General features: G+C 41.2%; 1 protein-coding gene and 1 long non-coding RNA gene across 16 annotated transcripts in view; one reads left to right on the top strand and one right to left on the bottom strand.

Moving 5' to 3' along the window:
* The window catches only part of LOC140204125 (ETS-related transcription factor Elf-1-like), a 303,788-nt gene that overhangs the window by 145,259 nt on the left and 143,849 nt on the right, over positions 1-14,680 (top strand). For 5 of the 15 annotated variants that reach the window (XM_072270508.1, XM_072270499.1, XM_072270501.1 and 2 more), the window contains exon 2: positions 1,745-1,819. The exons of the other annotated variants lie outside the window; for them this stretch is intronic. The gene's annotated coding sequence lies outside the window, so the exon portion shown is untranslated. The remainder of the gene's footprint in view (positions 1-1,744; positions 1,820-14,680) is intronic. 15 annotated transcript variants of the gene reach the window in all.
* Positions 38-6,509, bottom strand: LOC140204128 (uncharacterized). The gene is made up of 2 exons (XR_011887537.1): positions 6,334-6,509; positions 38-4,108 (listed from the first exon to the last, which is right to left on the bottom strand). It is a non-coding gene; the product is annotated as an uncharacterized lncRNA (long non-coding RNA).

Here is a 14,680-nt window from a genome sequence, read left to right on the forward strand (position 1 = left end):
GCAAGTCATCCTCAATAATAAGGGATAAAGAAACACATAAAGAAGAACATCACCCTTTTATTAATATAGATTAACTTCGGGTAGGGCAAGAGGATGTATTATCCATTCAATTACAGCCATAGAGCACAGAAACAAGGCCTTGGTCCAACCCGTTCATGCCAGCCAAGGTGCTCATCCATGTTAGTCCCAGTTGCCCAGTAAAATGAAAGAGCATTTATTTTCAATTTTGGGCAGCAATGAGAATCTAAAAAGGCCGAATAAAGTTCTGTTTGAAATGCTTATTCTTATTTAATTTTGAAAATAGAACGTGTTTTTCTCCCTCTGTGGAACTGGCACATCCAGCAACTGATTAGATCTGCAAATTATCAATAAAATGTTACAATTCTTGGCCATTTTTTAGCCAGTTGTTCTGTTCCTTTCCTCTGTCTGTCTGAGATTGCAGGCTCCGATTTTACTGCTCAGCCATCTCATTCTGCTGTTACATCTTGACCCCTGCACGACATTTTGTAATAAGCATTCAAATCAAAGTTTACTTTGGCCAGTTTTTTTCAAGACGAAGGCTGCAGATGTGAAGTCAGTGCTCTGAAAGCAAGTTGGCACTGAATTTGTAGTGGTCGGATAAACCAATGGGAGGAGGTTATGAAAACTAAAGCATGAGTTACTTATAATGTTCTCCACCCTTTAAAACTGAATTGGAAGTTTATTTCCCTTTTTGAAAATATATACAGTACATTTGTTTTGTGATCATGGTTCTGTTGGCTGGCAAGAGGAGCAGGGGAGTATTTATGGTCATAATCAATTTAGATATGAGTATTTCTAGGACCAGAAACAGCACTTTGAATGTTCCTATAATATTATTTTTGATAGATTTTGTAGATTTATGCATAGATTAATCTCCCAAGTACCTCTCTGAAGAATAAAGCACCCATGTGTGAAGCTTTTATCCATTAAAAATGAATTGATTACAAATTAATGTGAAATGCTATATTATGTCTTTAACCTGATGGCAAAAATAAAAATGTCTATGCAGAACATGTGACCACTGGTGGTGGTAATGCAGCATCACAGGATATGGGGAAATATTTGTAGTTGTTCTTGGTTAACTCTCAAAGCATTTAATATATTTGTGCAATGAAAGCATAATTGGATCATTTGTATTTTTAAATGCCTGTGCAGTCAGTTAATATATTAAGATTTGAATACATGGCTTCTCTGTTAAGGTGTAATTTTAAAAAACAAATCAGTCAAGGACCTTTTGAGGCAACATTGCCTGTTACATTTCAGCACAGAAAGCTAATTTAAAGTTGCCCTCTGGTCTGAAACTATATATTGGAAGCCTTATTCTGGCTATTGTCACTGAAATCTCTGTTGTCTAAAACAGTGAACAGTTAGTCAGAAAATTGTCTCATTTAAGTGGAACACTCCCCATTAATTAAATGCTGCCTTACTGTTGTTGGAATGCTGGTGTTACTATGCAAAGATACATGAAAAAATTGAACCACCTTCTTCTGGAAAGACAACTGCAGTGGGCAAGTGCTCTGCATGCAACATGTTAAAACATTTCATCTCCGAATTCTTTCATTGTCTTCTTGAGGATTGTAAGCCAAACAAGATTACAGATCCCATTTCTGTTGGCATTATACATAGGTGACTATTCTTTATACCTGGAGGAGTTTTGTTGTTTGTTGAGCAGGAACTCATTCCAACCAAGTGTCCTCATGCCCATGTCTTGGCCTTTCAACAGCATCCATAGATTGTGATCAGGAACAGAAGTGGATTTCCTCTCCACCGACACTCTTCCCATCAACAGCTTGTAAAGGTTTGTATCAGTTTGTTCTATGCTGTTCCCATGGAGAGCTAACTATTCAGTCATAGACTCATACAGCACAGAAGCAGACCTTTTGGCCAACCATATCAATGCCAACTCTGGACCAGAAACATGAGGGAAAAACTTATTGAAACCTATGGCATACTAAAAGCCTTGATAGAGTGGACATGCAGAGGATATGTACGTAATAGGAAAGCTTAGGTTCTGAGGCCATCCCTTTAGAACTGAGATCAGAGGAATTTTTCAGTGAGAGAGGTGAATATGTTGAATTTGTGGCCATAGAGGGCTGTAGAGACCAAGTTGTTGGATATAATTAAGGCAGAGATTGATAGGTTCCAGATTGGTATAGGGGGAGGGTAAGAGAATTCAGCCATGATTGAATAGTGGAGCTGATACAGTAGTCTGCATGCTCTAATTCTGTTCCTGTATGTTACAGACTTATGAGGCTCCATTTGCAGTAAACTTACACATCCCATTTTATCGTCTGCACAAAACCATCAACTTCCCATAGATGTTACCACTACACTAACCTATACATGAGGGGAAAATTACAGTAGCCAATTAACCCATCAAGCTTCACCTCTTTGTAATGTGGGAGGAAACCAGGGTACCCAGAGGAAACGCTTACATTTTGTGCCAAGTCCACACAGACAGCACTGGTTTGATCCCTGATCACTGGGGCTCTAGTTGGTCAACCACCGTGTTGCCTTTTGAGGAAAAAAAATGTTTTCTTGGATAACATCTAGCGTGATTATTTTCTTGAAGGAAAGATGTTCAAGTAGATATTACGCATGTTGCAGGGAAGTCAGCCATGGTGAAAAGAGAAGAAGAAAAGAAACTGGCTAATGTGAATAGAAAGGATTAAAGAAGTTAATTTATGCATCCGCTTCTTTTTGGAATAATGGCAAGTTATTTAGAAGATGACTCGATCTGGTAGCTAGTGGTTGACATTTACTGGATGGCATTCAGCTGCCCTTTCCCTATACTCGGTTGTTTTGAGTGAATCCATTGAAGATAAGTCATCAAAATTACCTCTTCATGGTCTGCGTGATAGTCTGCTTCTGCTATTTAAGTCATTGAATGATAGGCTGGTGATTTCTATAGCTGAACAATTCTGATTTGTTTCTTACATCTAAGTGTATGATGGAGGTTTTTTTTTATATTGGATTTTATGGAATTGATGTAAGTTTGTTGCCTCATCCGGTCTTGGCTGCATACCTGCATTGCCACTATCTGACTTTGAATGATTGTGACATCCCCATTTTATCTCTTTTGTCATCAGTACCTCATTCTCTTGTTCTTCTTTCTCAGTGAAAATAACATGCTTCCACACCATTTCTAAGGGTCATACGTGACTGATGAGGTCGATATGGGACCCATGGATTATGCAACAGTTGGGTGGGGGTCTGGCTGAGCAGTATGGCAAGTGGAGTAATCTTCTTACCATTACTGCTGGGCTTCCGTGTGCTCCCAACAAAATCGATTTGATGCTTGAGGTGTTGGTCTGGATGCTCCTGCTTCATTGTTTGAGTATCACTGTCCAGAGATTCCAATGAACATTATTTTTCCAAGGCACCTTTGAGATCATGCTTGAAATATTTCCTAGATCCCAGTAAACAATTGTGATGATAGAGCTTGGGGTTCAGTTCCTGGTTCAGGAGTCTGTGGTCGGGCATGCAAACAATGCTGGTCAGAACCAGCTGTGTGTAATTCTGGAAGAGGATGTAAACACTAGTTCACTTTTACTGTAGTAGATTCCTCAACCTTCCCAGATCAAGTATTGATAGTAGCTGTCCAGTCCTATCTCATAAGCACATAGCAAGAATCACTGCAACCTGGCAAATTAGCGTTTTTCGTCTCAGTTTTGAGGAGTTGATTTTTATTTGTACACTGGAGCTGATGGTGAATTTCATGATCTCTATCAACTGCTTAGATAAAGTTTTCAAATAATGGAACATCTTCTACGGTCTGTTTGTTCCCCTTTAACTGAGAGGAGGCATTTTACAGGGGCAGGTTTTGTTAGGACCTTTTTTTGCAACTGTAAACAAACTGACGATGTCATGTAGATCGGTATCCATGTACGTATGCAAGCATTGTCCATGCACAGAGCTCTACAGCTCAGGTTGGACTGCCCTTGGTTCTGCGGTGACAGGAGGAAAAGGTTGATTTTATTTTGTAGTTGAGCTTCACTCCTGCAGGATGTTGTTGCTGGCTTAGCAGCAAGGAAGATTGAGGAAGCTCACACAAAATACTGGAGGAACTCAGCAGGTCAGGCAGCATCTATGGAAAAGAGTAAACAGTCAATGTTTCAGGCCGAGACCCTTCATCAGGACACTTCAGATGAATTTTCTCGAGATTGAGGAAACTGCTGAAGTAATGACACAGACTTGATTGACCCCTGTCTACATAGCAATTGGCCATGTGTTAGGCTGCTGTCTTGCATGCCATCGTGCAGCTGACAGAGAATGGGGAACATTTTGAAAGGCAACCATATTTGAGAATTCTTCACAATCCTCATGGTTGGCAGAATTGAAGACTTTCACAAGTTAATTTGCCGTGTATAGAGCTACTCTCAGCACTTTTCTTGGAGTCATTGTCAGAAAGATCCTGTCTATTATGTCTTCAGATGGAGAGAATCCACAATTCAGTTTGGGGAGCTTCTGGAAAATATTGGTTGAGGAGGATCCTAACAATTTCCCTGTAGAAAATTGTGTGAGCCCCTCAATGAGTGCCTGGAAAGCTCCATCAGGGGAGGTGGTGAAAGCAGATACAACAGCAACATTTAAGAGGCATTTGGACAGACACATGAGCAAGCAGGGAATAGATCAGCATAAACTATGTGCAGGTTAAATTGGTATCATGGTTGGCATAGACATTGTTAGCCGAAGGCCTGATCCTGTGCTCTACTGTTCTATGTTTTATATTTTCTGGTGGTCTGTTCATAGGTGTTATTTATTGTAGACTTCTGGTCAGTCAAGAAAATATGAACTCTCTATCTTTCCTGTTGCCTTTGATTCTCTGCATCTTTTAATGATAGCTGAGTGTTTTGTGCTACTTATCACTCTTCCTCAAACAGAGTGATACCTTCTTTTTCATCATTCTTGATATCCATATTCCTGCTGCTTTTAGCTTGCACAACATCCAGTCTTTTGGTAGTGTACTGGCTGAATCATTTACAAGTAATAATTTTAAAATGTGACAATGAAAATTCGGATTCTGTCACTTCATGAAAGCTGCCGTTTCTTCACACCTTTTGCAAAATCTAAACCTGGCCTTTGCCTGTGGTGATTTGTTCTCAGACAATGCAACCCCTACTCTTTCTTCTGCTCTATTGTGAAAGCTCTAAGCAATGCAGTTTTCACTCTTTAATAACTTCAGACACCCATTCCTGATTCTGAGTTTCAATCTGAAACATAAATAATTCCGTTCCACCACCCTCCCCCACCCCCACACAGATACTACCTCGACCCGCTGTTCCTCCAGTAGATTGTTTCACCCCATTCCAGAATCTGCAATCTCTTGTGTCTCTGTGCGTTTCTTTTACTTGAGCTCCTATGTATTTTCCTCTCTTAATATCAAATTTAATGCTACATAAACATTAAACCACTTTGTTAATTTAAGGAGTCTTCTGGCATTTATGAACCAGATTTGAGCTTGGTTTCCTCAATAGCAAAACATGCAAAGATTTATAATTTCTTTGAACAGTCACTGAAGTGAAGAAAACCCATGTTGGATTGCTTCCAAATGCAAGAGATTCTATAGATGCTAGATATCTAGAGCAACACACACAAGATTCAGAGCAGCACACGTACAATTCTGAAGGAACTCAGCAGGTCAGGCAACATCCATGGAAATAGCTTGCTTACACTTGAAGATCAGAGAATTCTCCAGCAAGGTCCCTGTCAGTATGAAAATGTTGCACGGAAAGGTCACCATTTCATGAAGAGAATTTTAACATGGATTTTGAAGCTTTTTTTCCTTCTTTGAATACTGAAATATTAGCTAACTTTGAAAGCAATTGATCTTCCTGTAGATAAAAAATCTTGTATTTACAGAAGACCTTTCACAAAGTAAATTTTTTCCAGAAAGATTTGAATTAACATATTATCTTGACCAGGATTTCCCAGAAGGTTCAGAGCCAATGAAATACTTTTGACCCTAATGTGAAAGTTAGAAGTGGAACAGTGAAATTAGTGTTCAGTCAAATCCCACAAACAGTTTGCTTCTACCCTAAAAATGAGAAAGTCTATAGATGCTGGAAATGCAAAGCAGCACATGCACACAATGTTGGAAGCACTCAGCAGGTCAGGCAGCATCTATGGAAATGAATAGACAATCAACATTTCAGACCAGATGCTGAAGGAGGGTCTCAGTCTGAAACATCAACTGTCTATTCCAGGGATCCCCAACCTTTTTTGCACCGCGGACTGGTTTACTATTGACAATATTCTTGCGGACCGGCCGACCGGTGGGGTTGTGGGGTGTTCAAGCAGGGTTAAACTCACCTCAACATGTCGTTTACAGTTAGGATTGCTAACTTTCTCACTCCCAAATAAGGGACAAAAGTAGCAGTCAAATCCTGACGAAGGGTCCCGGCCTGAATGTCGACTGTACCTCTGCCTATAGTTGCTGCCTGGCCTGCTGCGTTCACCAGCACTTTTTGTGTGTGTTGACGGGACACTTGTGTTTACCTCGAGAAAGACTACCATGACCATGAAGCCTTGCGTGGGCAACTGTGTGCGCATGTGTGACGTGCGCGTATGTGACGTGCGCATCAGCGTGCGTGCCGATTTTTTTTCCCACAAATTGGTTTTGGCTTAATCTTGCCGACTACACTGTACATACATTATTTCTACTTTATATAGGCTGTGTATTTATCATATCATCCCTGCTTTTACTATATGTTAGAGTTATTTTAGGTTTTATGTGTTATTTGGCATGATTTGGTAGGTTATTTTTTGGGTCTGGGAACGCTCAAAATTTTTTCCCATATATTAATGATAATTGCTTCTTCGCTTACGCCATTTCGCCACGAAAGGTTTCATAAGAACGCTCTACCTTAGTGGGGGAAATACGGGACAAGGGTAGTCCCATATGGGACAAACCAATTTAGCCCAATATACAGGACGTCCCGGCAAATACGGGACAGTTGGCAACCCTATGTTCAAGTTCAACTGTGCGTGACAGGGAATGAGGAAAGGTACAGCTGACTCATATCGTTTCCTCACAGCCCCGTAGCACATGCTTTTTGCGGCCTGCTGGTTGGGGACCACTAGTCTATCCACTTCCATGGTTACTGCCTGATCTGCTGAGTTCCTTCAGCACTTTGTTCGTGTTGCTTGAGATCAAAAAATAAATACTGCAGTTGTTATAAAGTCAAAGTCATTGAGTCATAGAGATGGATAGAAATATTCCCTTGGCCTATCAAATCCACGCCAACCATCAACTATTTACATTGATTCCATATTTTTATCATCCCCATATTCTCATTAATCCCCCTCCCTCACCAGTTTCTACACCTCACTACACATTATGGGTAACTTGGGTAATTTACAGTGGCCATCCCACATTTCTTAAGAATATGGGAGGAAAGTGAATTACATGGAGGAAATCTAAATGGTTGCAAGAGTGGGAAAACTCTACACAGACAGCACCCGAGGTCAGAACTGCACCCACATCTCTGGCATTACAAGGCAATGGGTCTACTAGCTATGCGAGTGTAACATTCCATGTGTTGGTAATCGAAAATAAACTGATGGATGTCCCAGTAGTCTTGCAGCATCTGTGGAGAGAGAAACTGGGTTTGTGATACAAGTTTTCTCCCATTATAGATGCTGCTTGACCAGAATACCTCTAGCATTATAGGGTTTGTATCTATCTTGGAGCTTTAACCCTGTTGATAAATTGTCAGTTCAGCCCCTGGTTTTGACACAGCAGAATTTTTGTTTGTTTGCTATTTATTATTTATTTCTATTGATTGAGATACAACGTGGAATAGGACCTTCTGGCCTTCCGAGCCGCAATGCCCTGCAACTCCCAAATTAACCATAGCTTAATCATGGGACAATTTACAAAGCCCCATTGACTTACCAACTGGTTCATTTTTGGACTGAGAGAGGAAACCAGAGCACCCAGAGGAAACCCACACGGTCATGGGGAGAACGTCAAACTCCTTGCAGGCAGCGGCGGGAATTGAACCCTGTTTGTTGAACAGGTGCTGTTGTTTGAAGAGTTGTGCTAACCTCTATTCGTTGCATTTAGCTGTAAACAAAGTGCACCAGAACTATTGGAGAACTGCTTATTTTTGTGTCAAGATTGCATCTCTTAATTTATCTGTGATTCAAGATTCAAGCCATTGAAGATAGATACATGAGATGTTATTTCAATGGGTTCACATGGCTTCTTTAAATGGCTTGCTATTGTTCTTCAACTCAAAAGTATTGGACCTTAAGGTGAGTTTTGTTGGAACAGTAACACAAAGAATCACAATATGATATCAATTGTACATCCAATGTCTCTAAAGTAATAGTATGAGTCAGAGGAGTTCCCAATTTGTAGTGTTTCAAATTGAAGCCATAATGTATAATGTAGGTGAGGAGTATTAAATATCTTCCTTGTCATGAGAACACACAAAACGGCAGAGAACTGTTTATTTCTCTCCATAGATGCTGCTTGACCTGCTGATTTCCTCCAGCACTGTGTTGCTCAATATTTCCAGCACCTGCCGAATCTCTTCTGTCTCCTCATGACACTTTGGCCTTTTGTTTCACAGCCAAAGAGAGATGAGACACAAAGAAAAGATGAAGAGCTTCTTTTAAGATTGTAACTGGGAGATTAGATAAGGAGGCATCAGTGGTGTATTTGGATTGTCAGAGGGCCTTTGATTAGAGATGCACAAGAGTTATGCAGTGTACTTATTGCACATGGGATTGAGGATATTATATATTGGCCAGGAATGAAAATTGGTAGTTGACAGAAAGGGGTATATAGATAATTTCTGGTTTGGGAGCTTTGAGTTCTAGGGTGTTTCATGGATCAGTGCTGAGACCCCATTTGTTCACTTTCTACAACTATCATGAGGATAAGAGAACTGGGTGCAATGTACCCAAGATTTCTGATTCTTCAGAGCTGCTGTGGGGCCTCAGGGATATGGAGACAGACAAAGTGAATGAACGAGGCCAAGGGAGATGAAGTGTAACAAGGTTGAGAAGGCTCAGTATCAATACACTGGCCACTGTTGAAGTGGGCTAGTGTTAGAATGATCAGGCTTTGGTGACAATAGGCAGAGGCTAAGGGTGCTGAGTCATTTGTTATTGTTTTTTTTTATGTTGAACTTGGCCTGGAGAAGTTGGAGCCAAAGTTATAAACACAAAGGTTTCAGAGAGAAGGCACAGGTTGGAATTATGATGTGGTAATTACTAAAACTTGGTTGAATGAGGGGCAGGAATGGGAGCTTAATGTCCCAGGGTTTTGATGTTTTAGAAAAGATTGCGAGGGAGGTAAAAAGGGGTTATAAAAGATAGAGAAGTACAAATGTGGGGAGGGGGGAGTTGCACTTCTAATCTGGGACAGTATTGCAGCTGCACTCAGAGGTGACATAATGGAGGACTCATCTGCTGAGTCCATATGGGTAGAACTCAAAAATAGGAAGGGTGCAATCACTCCGATGGGATTTACTGCAGAGAAACAGATATGCAGGCAGATTAAGGAAAGATCTAACAACAATAGGGTTGTTGTCATCGGAGCATCAACTTCTCTAATATAAACTGGGACCTTCTTAGTGCAAGAGATTTAGATGTGGCATAATTTGTACATCCAGGAGGATTTCTTAATCGATATGTAGATAGTCCAACAAGAAGAGGAGCTGTACTGGATCTGGTGTTGGGTAATGAGTATGGCCAATTCCACCTACCTCTCAGAGGATGAGCATATAGGCAAGAGTAACCACAACTCCTTAACTTTTAAGTTAGCTACAGATAAGGGTAAGTATGAACCTTATGGGAGAGTATTAAACTGGAGCAGAAAAAATTATGAGAGCATTGGGCAGAAAGTAGGGAAAGTTAACTGGGCAACAGCTGCTTTTGGGCAAGTCCACATCCAACATGAGGAGGGTGTTTAAGACCAACTGCAAAGAGTTCAGGACAGGTACGTTCCAGTCAGAAGGAAGGACAAAGATGGCAAGACAAGAGAACCTTAGATTTTGAGGGAGGTGATGAATTCAAGCGTGAAGGGACGGTATACTGTTAAGAACAAGATCCGTAACAGTGTTGAGCAGCTGAGGGATCTTGGGATCCAAGTTCATAGCTCTCTGGAAGTGGCTACACAGGCTGATAAGGTGGTTAAGAAGGCATTTGGCATGCGTGCCTTTGTTAGTCGAGGTATTGAGTTCAAAAGTCAGTAGTTATGTTGCAGCTTTCTAAAACTCTAGTTCCGCTGTATCTGGAGTATTGCACACAGTTATGGTTGCCCCGTTATAGGAAAGATGTCAAGGCTTTCGAGAGGTGCAGAAGAGGTTTACCAGGATGGTACCATATTAGAAGGTGTGTGCTATAACGAGAGGTTGGCCAAACTTGCTTTGTTTTCCCTGGAGTGGCAGAGGCTGAGGGGAGATCTGATGGAGGTTTATAAGATTATCAGTGGCATAGATAGAGTAGACAGAGAGTATCTTTTTCCCAGGGTTGAAATGTCTATAACTAGAGGGCATGCATTTAAGGTGAGAGGGGGAAATTTCAAAGGAGGTCTGAGGGGCAAGTTTCTTATATGGACAGTGTTGGGTGCCTGGAATGTGTTGCCTGGGGTGGTGGTAGAGGCAAGGGGATTAGGTTAGTTGGCTATTTGATTGCTAAGTTATTTGGTTTGGCACAAGATGTGGGCTGAACAGCCTGTTCCTGTACTGTACCTATCCTTTTCCGATGTTCCATATTCTAACATATTCAGGACAGAGATCAACCGATTTTTGGATAATAAGGGAATAAATGGTTGTGCAGGAAAGATGTACTGAGCTAAAAGATGATCTTACTGAACGTTGAAACAGTCACGAGAGACCCATAAGGCCTAACCCTGATCCTATAGTGTTCTCATGAAAATGAGGCAATAATTTACAACAAAGGGAAACAATGGCATTCATTAATCGATAAAACTTAAGTATTAACATTGAAGACGTGAACTGGGATAAGGCAACAGCAGGTCATTGACATGAGATACGCATTTTCCCATTGACATTCAGGTAGGTGTTGAATACATTCCTCCCAGGCGAGAAACATCTCACCTGCATATCTGCTGGGGTTGTCTATTGTGTACGGTACTCCCGATGCGGCCTCCTGTACATTGGTGAGACCCATCATAAATTGGGGCCCACTTTGTCAAGCACCTCTGCTCTAATCACCGCAAGCGGAACTTCCCAGTGGCCAAACAAATTAAATCCATTTCCCATTCCCATTCCGACATATCAGACCATGGACTCCTCTTGTGCCAAGATGAGGCCACCCTCAGGGTGGAAAAGCAACACCTTATATTGTGTCAGCGTCACCTCTATCCTGATGGTATGAATATCAGTTTCTCCTTCTGGTAAAATAAATTCTGGCCCCCTCCACCCTCTTCTATTTCCCACTCTGACCTTTTACCTCTTATAACCTGCCTATCACTTCTCCCCGGGACCCCTCTTCCTTCCGTTTCTCTTGTGGTCTATCTATCTGGCCTCCATCCCCTCCCCCGCCCCCCATTTTCTTGTTCTGGCTTCTTTTTCCGTTCATTCTCAGTGCCGAAGAAGGATCTTGGCCCAAAATGTCGACTGTTTATTCACTTGCATAGATGCTGCTTGAGCTGCTGAGTTCCTCCAGCATTTTGTGTGTGTTGCATTGTGCATTTGTTTGATTTTTGTATTATAGACTGATCTAGTGGAAGCCCAATATTATCTGTCTAACCCCTAGGCTGATTTAAGAATAAAATGCTGCAGATACTCATCATGCCAGGCAGCATTATGGATAAGAAAGCCATCAATATTTCAATTTTGTCACCTTCCAGCATGAACTATGAAAAGTTAGAACAGCAATGTGTGTTAATTTGCAGAAACAGGGATGGGATTGAGAGCAAGAGGATCTGAGTGACATAGATAGCGGTGGTGCATGCTAAGGCTTGTTATTTACTGTTAAACTGGAGTCTGATGTTCTATATAAAGATCTGAAAAGCAAAAATAATTAACCCTGATTGCCTTAACCTTGCTTGGTTTAGCATCACAAGCACAGAGCTCAGTACCACAAATTTCTGTACTGAGGAAACCTCAACCTACTGACTTGGAGGCAAAGTAATATTAACGAGGTTGATATTTCAAGTAAACTGTAGGTTCAAGAGGTTTGGGGTTCTTCACTTATTCCTGTTCCTGAAGGGTGTGTATTTGTGCCGATGGATGTTGTGTCCATTTCTTCCCTTTTCACTGTCTAGATATTGAAATAACACTAACAGCAGAATAGGCCAGGTGAAGTCTGTTCAATTATCACTGTCCTGCACCTTGTGGCCTTATCCCAAAGTGCTGCAAAAATTGTAATTCTGTCCCATAATTAATTTGCATCCTAGTATCTTCAGTTCGGTCTCAATTTTTCATGTACACACAAAATATTCTGCAGATGCTGGGGTCAAAGCAACACTCACAACACGCTGGAGGAACTCAGCAGGTCGGGCAGCATCCGTGGAAACGTTGACGAAGGGTTCCGGCCCGAAACGTTGACTGATCGTTTCCACGGATGCTGCCCGACCTGCTGAGTTCCTCCAGCGTGTTGTGAGTGTCCATTTTTCATCTCTTTCCTCGTCACTGCTTCTACATGTGGGAAGAGTTCACACACAAATGAAATATCTGCTCCTCGATGCCACACTCAAAAGGCATGAAACTACTTCTCCAAATTTGTGGAGACCAATGAGAATGTAGTTGCAGTTCAGGCAGCATCTACGAAGGGGAAGAGTCAGTCAGCATTATGATTGACAGTTGGAACATCAACTGTCTAATACCCTCTAGTGAAGCTACGTGACCTGCTAGTTCCTCCAGCATCCTTGTTTGTCATTTTCCCAAATTTGTGTTCTTCTTAGAAATTCTATTTATTCATAAAAATCTTGTGTGACACTAGAACTTGCATGTGCAAGAGCAAGAGGAACAGGACCAAAACAGGACTGTCTGTGGTGGCCAGGACCCTGGTTGAATTTAAGCCGGAGTTTGAAAGGTTCTTGATTACTGAGGGCATGAAAGGTTATGGAGAGAAGGAGGAGAATGGGGTTGAGAGGGAAGTGGATCAATCATGATGAAATGGCAGAGCAGACATGTTGGGCCAAATGGCCTAGTTCTGCCGCTATGTCTAATGGTCGAATTCAAAGCCAAAATGGCTTCATAGCTAAACAGTCTACGGTCATATGTGACAAGTTGGGTCTGGTCCCATCATGGAGGCAACCTGAATGTAAAACTGCTAAAGGCAATGAAGAAAAAATGGTAATTGGTTTACTACTTCAATTTGAGTTTAATTGTCAATCAACCATACATAAATACTCATGTATACAGCCAAACAAGACAGTATTACTCTGGGGTCAAAACGCATTACAAACAGTCACACACAGCACAAAGCACACACAATATAGCAAACATAAATGGTATCACAATCATGCAATAAAAGAGTCCAAAACTCATGCAATCAACCTACGGTTGATCACAATAGAGCTTGTCTTCCGCTGAACAAACATGGCAGGATAGGTGGGGTGCAGCACCAACTCCAGCCTGGACGCGTGCCTGATCACCCCGGTGGAGTGCACCAACTCCGATGCCTCTCTCAGGAGCCACTGCGGCTTGAGGCTTAGTCCTTGCATATACAAGTATGTACAGAATATCAGTGAAACACAGTCACACAAAAAATATATGTACTTAGTCCAGACCCTCCAGTCCATTGAAATCTTCAGCTGACCACAATAGAGCCAAGATGCCAAAACAATAAGAGTTAAAAATGCCAAGATACAGTGAAAAGCTTTGGTTTTCGTTCCATCCAGATAAATGGTTCCAAGCTTAGGCACATCAAGGTAGTACAATAGAGAAAACAATAATAGAATTCAGAATCAGTATTAAATGGTGTTCTAGTTATGATCTTGGTCTGTTAATCTAAATAATTTGAGCTCAAATCCCATTTGGGCAGTTTGAGAATTTGTATTCAGCTTCAAAAATAAAATGCTTCAGTACTATTGTACTATTACTTTGCACTATATTTTGCAACTTGTAGTAACTTTCATGTCTTGCACTAAAACTGCTGCCTCAAACACCAAACTGCATGACACATGTCAGTGATAATAATTCAGAATCTGACTCTGAGGTGGTGCTGACACTGTCCAATTGACTTAAAACTCTAGCTGGTCTGTCTTTGAGAAAAAGAGGCCTGTTGCTTCAGATGTCCGTCTGGTTTGGTATAAATATCGTTCCAATTACAAACCAATTTGTGTTTGAATTGACTCAGCAAATCAGTCACTAACAGGATAGCATCAGTTCAAGATGGATGCCCACCACTCTGTCTGTGGAGAAACTAGACTTGGGCAATAATGCCCTTGCTTGTGAGAGACAAGGTCATCTTGAGGGATCTCTGGAAAGGAGTTTTCTCTCTCCTTGTGCACATATATAAGCAGCTGAAAGTACACTGTTTTTCTTGGCATTCTTGTCAAAATTTCTGAATGATTAAATATCTTCGGTCACAATACAGACACAGTACATTTTTTAATAACTGGATTATATTTACAGCCTCAAATGCTTTACTTCCCCATTTTGAAATTGACAGCAAGGCACAGATCAGGGGAAATAACATTTTTATGCATCTTTTCATAACTACAATCAGA

This window comes from Mobula birostris, chromosome 10, assembly GCF_030028105.1.
Source record: "Mobula birostris isolate sMobBir1 chromosome 10, sMobBir1.hap1, whole genome shotgun sequence".
Lineage (NCBI taxonomy): Eukaryota > Metazoa > Chordata > Chondrichthyes > Myliobatiformes > Myliobatidae > Mobula > Mobula birostris.